The sequence below is a fragment of the Topomyia yanbarensis genome, chromosome 3 (genome assembly GCF_030247195.1).
Source record: "Topomyia yanbarensis strain Yona2022 chromosome 3, ASM3024719v1, whole genome shotgun sequence".
Taxonomy (NCBI): Eukaryota; Metazoa; Arthropoda; class Insecta; order Diptera; family Culicidae; genus Topomyia; species Topomyia yanbarensis.
The window spans coordinates 330,437,380-330,445,583 of NC_080672.1; the positions used below are offsets into that span (position 1 = coordinate 330,437,380).

Here is an 8,204-nt window from a genome sequence, read left to right on the forward strand (position 1 = left end):
ATTGGTTTTTATGTATATTTGTTTTTTTTTTTGGATTATCACTTATATAAAGTGCCACTAGCTAAGATTGGTAATAAAAAAATGAAGATTTGTCACGTTTTTCGCTATTTATGATGTAAATTTGGGTATCGAATTGAATGGCGCGAAGATTCCATAGTTTGGAAACCACCAGCTTTTGGAGGTTCAGAATTTAGTAGCATAATTTTATTGATTAATTTTTCCAGTTGGATGCATTACTAATTCCAATCAAATTTAGTTCGAGACTTAGTGTCTTCAGCAAAGTTTTCAAGAATGTTATTGCAAATAGCTTGGTTGAAGATATGAATGCAACCCGTATTTGTGCATTATAGGCCATATTGCACTACGAATTCCCTTACTAACGGTTATAGGCGGCAACAAAGAATTTGGGAGAACACCTTGCAGATGACGTTTACTATCCTAGTATGCAAAAGTGACTTCAACGCCACTTTGGTCAAATTTAACTTTTTCGTATTTTTAAGTTCACTACGAAAATTCGCATCTTTCAGCGCAAACGACTTCAAATAAAAATTAAAAATAACCTGTTGAAAAGCGAAAATCAAAGTGACGAAAGCATGCTTTTACCCGCACCATGCAAGATTTGAAAATTGATTTCCTGAAAAAAATATACTCGATGCCATTTACGTCACCTTTGCATACAAGGGCAGTTCAGTAATGTGATTAAACGGTAATTAGTTGCAAAACTCCCACTTAACACCATTTTTATAGATGGGACTTACTACTCCCTACATCTTATACTTTGGTAAAATCTCCTCCTTCCAGATCTTCAAAAGAACCCAGTGGAGTGCTCTAGACAATTCCTTACTCTGTGTTTGAGTAGCTCACATGAGAATGTGAGCTACTCAAACATGTCCCATGATCATTGCCAGCGGTTCAACCGTCCTATTTTTTCATGAATCTTAGGTAGATCCGGCATCTGTCGTCGACTGCGCGTGTCTTCAAGCTGATTTTTGCAATACTCTTGTCTTCTACTACTTCGCTATTTAGGTGTTTGTCATAATATACTTATCAATCGTGAGAATTTCTGCACATTATTTAAGACTATCCTGTGCGATAACCGGTTTATACAATACCACCGGCCTATCAGGATGTTTATGTCACCGATGACGAGCTTAATATTCCGCCATAGGCAGCTATCATAGACATGCTCCAGCTGAGCATAAAATGCATCTTTCTCGGCTTCGTGAGGTCAGTGCACATTGATAATGCTCTAGTCGAAGAAATGGCCTTTGATTAGGGTTCGCAGTACCGACCCTTTTTGGCGAGAACCGGTACTACGGTACTGAAGCCCTCAGTACCGGTAAAGTACCGGTACTCGAATATTTTTAAAAAAAAATTCGAAAAAAGCTTCAAACTGAAATTGAATGCTCAAACTGATGATCTTATTCTCAGATGATTTATTTGTGCTGATCAAAAAACATGTTTATTGTTGTTAATTGCTTCGGAATGGCAAGACTCATTTCACAGAAGATATTTTTCGTATAGGGCACCCTCTTTTATTTCGAAATCTAGGCCACTTTGAAATCAATAACTGCTAAGTGGTGCGACTTTCGTCGACTTGCAAAGATGGTAAATGTATGAAACCCTATTAACAACAGTAAATCAAAGCGATAGTTGCAATAGATCCGAGCAGGTTAAACGCATTTCCTCTCTTGCTTTTCTGAAAATTGGTTTCGACCTTTATGTCCTTTGCCTACTATTCTCTAATGCATATCAAGGCTCCTTGCTTTCCTGTAAACTATGGAGTTTTGCTGAATTTTCCGATCACCAATAATTACAATTCGCCCCATTTGAAGCAGTTCACCAAGTCTAAAACTGTTAGCTACTAAATCGCTGTTCGTTCTTTTATAGATAAAGGTTTAAAAGCAAACCAAATACAGACATGACTTAGACTTCTAGAATTATTGTGATGATGGTCCCACCTCATTCCCACACAAAGGTGTTATCTCAACGATTTATCTAGAAGGCAAATTAATATAATTAAACGTTATCTTGCAGACCGATACTTTGAAACAGATCCCCTTCAGAGTTAGCATATTTATCATAAAAATTGCATAGTACCGTAATACCGGTACTGGCTTTTGTTCAGTACCGGTATTATAATACCAAAAATGGGTCGGAATTCCCGGGATTTTCGGTACCGGTATTACCGGTACCACAACTCTACCTTTGATCCACACTACACACATCCTTTCGCTGATCGCCTGCCACTTGATCACGCGTTGGCGCATTTTGCCCAGCTCTTGTGCCGTCGCTCGATCCCCGCATTTCCACACCTTCTACCACGTCTAGCAAAGCTCCTCCAATGATACGGTTTCGAAGTTGCGAGTTTTCTGCTCATCTGCATTTTCTCCTTGATTGTTAGTAAAGTGGTGTTTTTGGGGCCACTCGTTGAACTTGACCTAACCTGTCTCGTAGTCCGCCACCCAACATAACTGACACCTGGGACAGGTATTTAGTTCTGCCCACGGTAGGGTTATAGCGCCCATGCCCGCTCACACCATCCTATTTCGCTATTACTATAGTACCCAGTCCAACGCGGCCTACAGATTAAATGTCATCAACAAACCCGCCAACATTTTTGAAAAATCTATGATTTTCGTCAAAACCCCCTCCAAACCAAATTTCTGGCTACGCCACTGTAAACATGTCATTAGATACGAAACGTTCTCTCTAAATTTCTCTTAAAATAAACGTTTCGTTATAAAAATGTTCCGCAATCCTATTTTTCATGAAAAATCGCAAAATGACGGTTGCTTTCATTTTGCTGTCCAAAAACCGTATAGTATATTTAACAAAAGAACATAACATACCATACCGTTGGAAAGATAGTTTCTTCTTCTTTCCACAACACTCAAAAATAGCTTTATATAAAGCAAGATTTGAGGGGATACAAGATTTTTCATACATTATTTCGTGTTGCATTTGATAAGATCTATAACCTATACTTGAAAAGTACAAAATCGCTGTAGCACCGTGTTACCAACTGTGAAGAATCAGGATCACACTCTTGCTTGGCAGACTGTGAAAACACATAAACCTTTCAGAAAGAGAATGTTTACCTCTAATGATTGATTCTTTCACATGAAAAATACCTAACCTTCGTGGTAAAATCAAACTGCCAGAAAAGTGACCCATTAATGTATGCCAAAGTAAATTTGCCTTTACTCAGCATATCATGCGAAACATTTTTTACGCCAATTTACGTAGTTACTTTCGGTGAATGTGAATTCAGGTGGAACCTCTGCTAGCATCAAATATTCACAGTGCTCGATGTCGATAGGCACAGTTGAATTTCAGAGTTTTCTGCGAAATTAATTAAAATGGTCACTTGGGTTCTACCAAAGTTCTGCCACATACGAAACTATTCTTTACTATTTTATTCACAAGCATGCCGCCGGCATAACCGACCTCGTGTGATTCACTTTCATTTCCGCTCAATGAAACTATCAACATATTCGCACGCAATGGTTAATTATCGAACATGTACTTTGGATAATTGGTTCTGGTGAAAGTAGTTCACTCGGTTGCAGCGGAATTGCTGGGATTTTTAGTTTACTAGTCACTATAATTTAGTAGAACTTGAATAGGTGCTATGGATCCGTTCAATATCGTACTGATTAGATTTTCAGCGATTGGCGAATCAAAATGTTCACTGCCACTCACCTGTTGGAAATTTGGCTTTCTCTAAACTGTCACCCTGATTCCTTGATTCACGTTGGCACGGAACACAAACTTCTTAAATCAAATTCACAGATCACTAAAAGTTAATCGGTGCAACAAAGCAACCAATTCCACTGAATCGGTCCTTCTGTATCCCAGAAACTGCCTATCGAACACTGGTACGACAGTGATCGTTGTTCGGAACTCACTAAAGGATCTGCTTTCGAACGCTTTTACACATCAAACGCCGGCTGTTGTTCCTTCGATACTGTGGTTCACCATGGCGATGGGTATTGCTTTTATATATCAGCAGCAAGCACGCACCCGACTCGCTTCCAAACCCAACATAAAGCAATCGCAGCTCAGCTGCGGGAGGACACCTTTATGTTAGCTTGCTCAGCCCGTGGTTGCCGCTAACGAACAGGGGGTGACTGGGCGAATCGTATGATGCATCATCATATCATCGAGCCACCCATGCTACACAATTTCGTTACCGTGTCGCTTGTCTTTGCACGCAACATGCCGCGACATGGTGTGGTTTGAGACTACAGAAGTTAGATTTGTTGTAACTGTAAATTATTAAGGTTGGGACCATGCATAATCTTATAATCGTAGCACAAAATTGAGACAGTATTGCGAGCCCGAGTTGTCGAATTTCACGCCCAACAAGCCTTTCTCTTGAAATCCGGTAAAAATATATCGGTTGCAGTTGAAAGTCCTAATATTGAACTTGCACCTTTTATTTCTTTCCTATTTTCAGCTTGGGTGCTTCCTTGTGTGCATTATAGATAATCATTTGTCGCACGCTGAAAATTGTAGCAAAAAGATGGGTGGGAAGCCAGTAAAATACAATTTAGCCTGATGATTCGAATGCAGCAATTGGTACTATATTCGGAAATGTTGTATTAAAGTCAGATAAATTAGACATTGGAGAAAATTTTCATTTACCCACTAAAAAAATAAAAAGCCCTTTCCAGCGCTATCATATACGAATCTACAGAAAAGGTTAGATTATTAGGCATTGCCGAAAACTATATAAAACTACTGATGCTTGTAGACTGACATAAATTCCGGATCAACCGATCTAATACAATTATTCAGAAAATAGCAATAATAGCTGCATTCAAATTACCACGCTAAAACGTATTCTACTTCACTTTGGTTACGTCTTTGAAATTACTCACCTTATATTATGTTTTGTGATTAGAATATGTTGAAAAGATTGTGTAAAAAGAGAGGATCTCGACATATTTTTCGAAATATTACCCATCACTGTAGAGATAAAAATCTTTTTTTTGCCTGGCAATTTGGGGAGCGGGTCATTTTTCCGAATACCGTTTCACCGAAGGTCATTTCTCCGAAAGTAGTTTCGCCGAATGGGCCTTTCGCCGAATGAGTCATTGCGTACCAAACGCAATATCAATATGTGGTTATAAGGTTAATTTATATTAAGGGAGAGTCAGTATTTAAATTTAGTCTCATCAAAGATCTATAATGATAAAATATTGAATCAATTGTTAAGTCATGTCAATGTTTTGGCTGCATGTGAAAAAAACTAAAATTTAATATAACAATACTATATGATTATGTTTTAACTTTTTGCAAACCAGATAATGCATTTTTTTTAAATATAAGTGTAATCGTTCCACCTAATCTTGCTACGCCACATCCCTTTCGTTCGCGTGCTGTCCGACATCGCTCAGCTCCGTGGGACCTAAACTAATTCAACCGCCTAAGTTTGAGTAACCGGGCGAACGAGTGGATCACAGGTTTGCTTGCGAGAGGCCGCCGCTTCCGATGGTGGGTCGGCGGCCACCTCGTCCAGCGAATCCTTAGCGGTTTTGCGCCGTTTCGGTTCCTCGGCATCGTTTATGCGGCAAAACCGCATCACACTGGCTTCGCCGTATACAATAACCCAAGTAGCAGTTAGCATTAAACTTTTGCATCATATTGGCATACATTTAGTACCAATATAACATTAAAACCAAGAATATTCAATATAATGAAATCTATTCTAAATTCTAAATAATATGTTAGTTTTTTTCTATATTGCGTATCTAAATGGAAAAACGAAAAGAATGAATTTTTCAATAAATACAGCGCATAAAATACTGTTTCCTTCCATTTACTATTATTTTAAATCCTTTTATTATGATGGTTATAAATGCAATAAAAAGATTTTTTTGGTATTCTGATAGTACCATTAAAAACTTATATTGCACAATTACATATATAGTAAAATAACATTTGACGAAATGACCCATTCGGCGAAATCACCCATTCGGCGAAATGACCTTCGGTGAAACGACCCGTTCGGCGAAATGACCTTCGGCGAAATGGCTTTCGACGAAACAACCCAGACTCTGTCTCTATGTCGAAATGTACATAGTACAAATGATGGGAATTATATTCAAGTCAAGCATGATACATTGTCTACCAAAATTCACTGGTACAACCTTTTTAATTTAAACCCCTAATATGGTAGTTTATACCATGGCCTTCGTTTTAGGGTGGTTGCTGCTGCTTCTGCTAAGACGACGGATGAACTTATTACAAGAAATTCAAATAGACCATTGCTTACAAGTGTGACGAGCATCCTTTCCCATAAATCAGGAGGGACAAACAATGCAATAAAATTTTCCTTCATCGATTGAACGTTATCCACCAATCATGGTAAGTTAATGACTGCTTTCATTAAATTCATTATTTTCTTTATTTATACTAATTGTTCGCACTATGGAATTACTGACAAAAGTGTTGTGTTTGAATATTTCCTATCGAGTAGTACAAAAATCTAATTATCTCATTAAGCACAACGGTAATTAATGACGTTAAAAATCGGGTAATATTCCGCCCGAAATCTTTGTAACGCTATATTAAAATGTTAGGGCATGTTCAGGAGTGTTTCAGTTCTAGATTCAAAATTTTGACAGTTCTATAATATAAAACTGAAAATTTTAAAACTAGATCTTGCTGCCTCCAGCAGTAGTTTTAGCGGGTGTCCTATTCAGTTTTAAATTCATGTCTCGCCATGCCTTCAGCGTTTCTGCATTCAAATTTATTTGGGGATGTAAATGTTTCAGTTTCAGTTCTACTTTGAAACTCCTATACAAAATAAAACGCTACTGAACATGCCCCTAGAAGTATTCTACTTCTAAACATATTACGTATATCCAAAATATAAAACGTGTTTGCCAATAGGCCTATTACCCTAGGTACCTACAAATCTAATAATTCAATTTTTTTTTTTGGTCTTTTGGCTTAAGTGCCAATACCTTATTTAGGACTGGTGGTATCCAACGGGGAAAAACGATCGAAAATGGTGAGTGAAGCTAAGCAATCATGTGAAAAAAAATTCCCCACCCAGAGGCGAGACTCGAACTCGCAACCTTTGAGACTCCGGCCCAATGCACTAACCCTTATGCTATCCCTGGGTATGGTGACATCCCAGAAAGAACATATGATTATCCCACTGGCGACGGTGATCGTACCCTGCCTGCAAAGCGAGGAATCACACACAACGGCAGCTGATCACCCCAACACACATTTGATCTATTTAATTTCCCCGCTAGATACCAAGGCCCGGGTTTTTATAATCGTCTGATGTCTAATTTTTAGTTCATTACCCATCGTACTTCGGTGGGTGACAGAGCTAATGAAGACTGTCGATTTCTAGTCCCTTGCCCAGTGAACAGAGGTATGACGGGAGTGAACCCGCCCGTTCGAATTAAACTAATAATTCAATTTTTTTTTTTTGGTCTTTTGGCTTAAGTGCCAATACCTTATTTAGGACTGGTGGTATCCAACGGGGAAAAACGATCGGAAATGGTGAGTGAAGCTAAGCAATCATGTGAAAAAATGTGGGGAATTTTTTTCACATGATTGCTTAGCTTCACTCACCATTTCCGATCGTTTTTCCCCGTTGGATACCACCAGTCCTAAATAAGGTATTGGCACTTAAGCCAAAAGACCAAAAAAAAAATTGAATTCTTAGTTTAATTCGAACGGGCGGGTTCACTCCCGTCATACCTCTGTTCACTGGGCAAGGGACTAGAAATCGACAGTCTTCATTAGCTCTGTCACCCACCGAAGTACGATGGGTAATTAACTAAAAATTAGACATCAGACGATTATAAAAACCCGGGCCTTGGTATCTAGCGGGGAAATTAAATAGATCAAATGTGTGTTGGGGTGATCAGCTGCCGTTGTGTGTGATTCCTCGCTTTGCAGGCAGGGTACGATCACCGTCGCCAGTGGGATAATCATATGTTCTTTCTGGGATGTCACCATACCCAGGGATAGCATAAGGGTTAGTGCATTGGGCCGGAGTCTCAAAGGTTGCGAGTTCGAGTCTCGCCTCTGGGTGGGGAATTTTTTTCACATAATTGCTTAGCTTCACTCACCATTTCCGATCGTTTTTCCCCATTGGATACCACCAGACCTACAAATCGCCAAAAATATTTTGATATGAGAACACACACAAGCAGGGAAGCAAGGAGTTT

General features: G+C 38.9%; 1 protein-coding gene across 1 annotated transcript in view; it reads right to left on the reverse strand.

Moving 5' to 3' along the window:
* Positions 1-4,022, reverse strand: part of LOC131689237 (RYamide neuropeptides) — a 64,285-nt gene extending 60,263 nt beyond the window's left edge. Inside the window, exon 1 of the mRNA XM_058974186.1 lies at positions 3,706-4,022. The gene's annotated coding sequence lies outside the window, so the exon portion shown is untranslated. The remainder of the gene's footprint in view (positions 1-3,705) is intronic.
* Between the last annotated feature and the right edge of the window lie 4,182 nt (positions 4,023-8,204).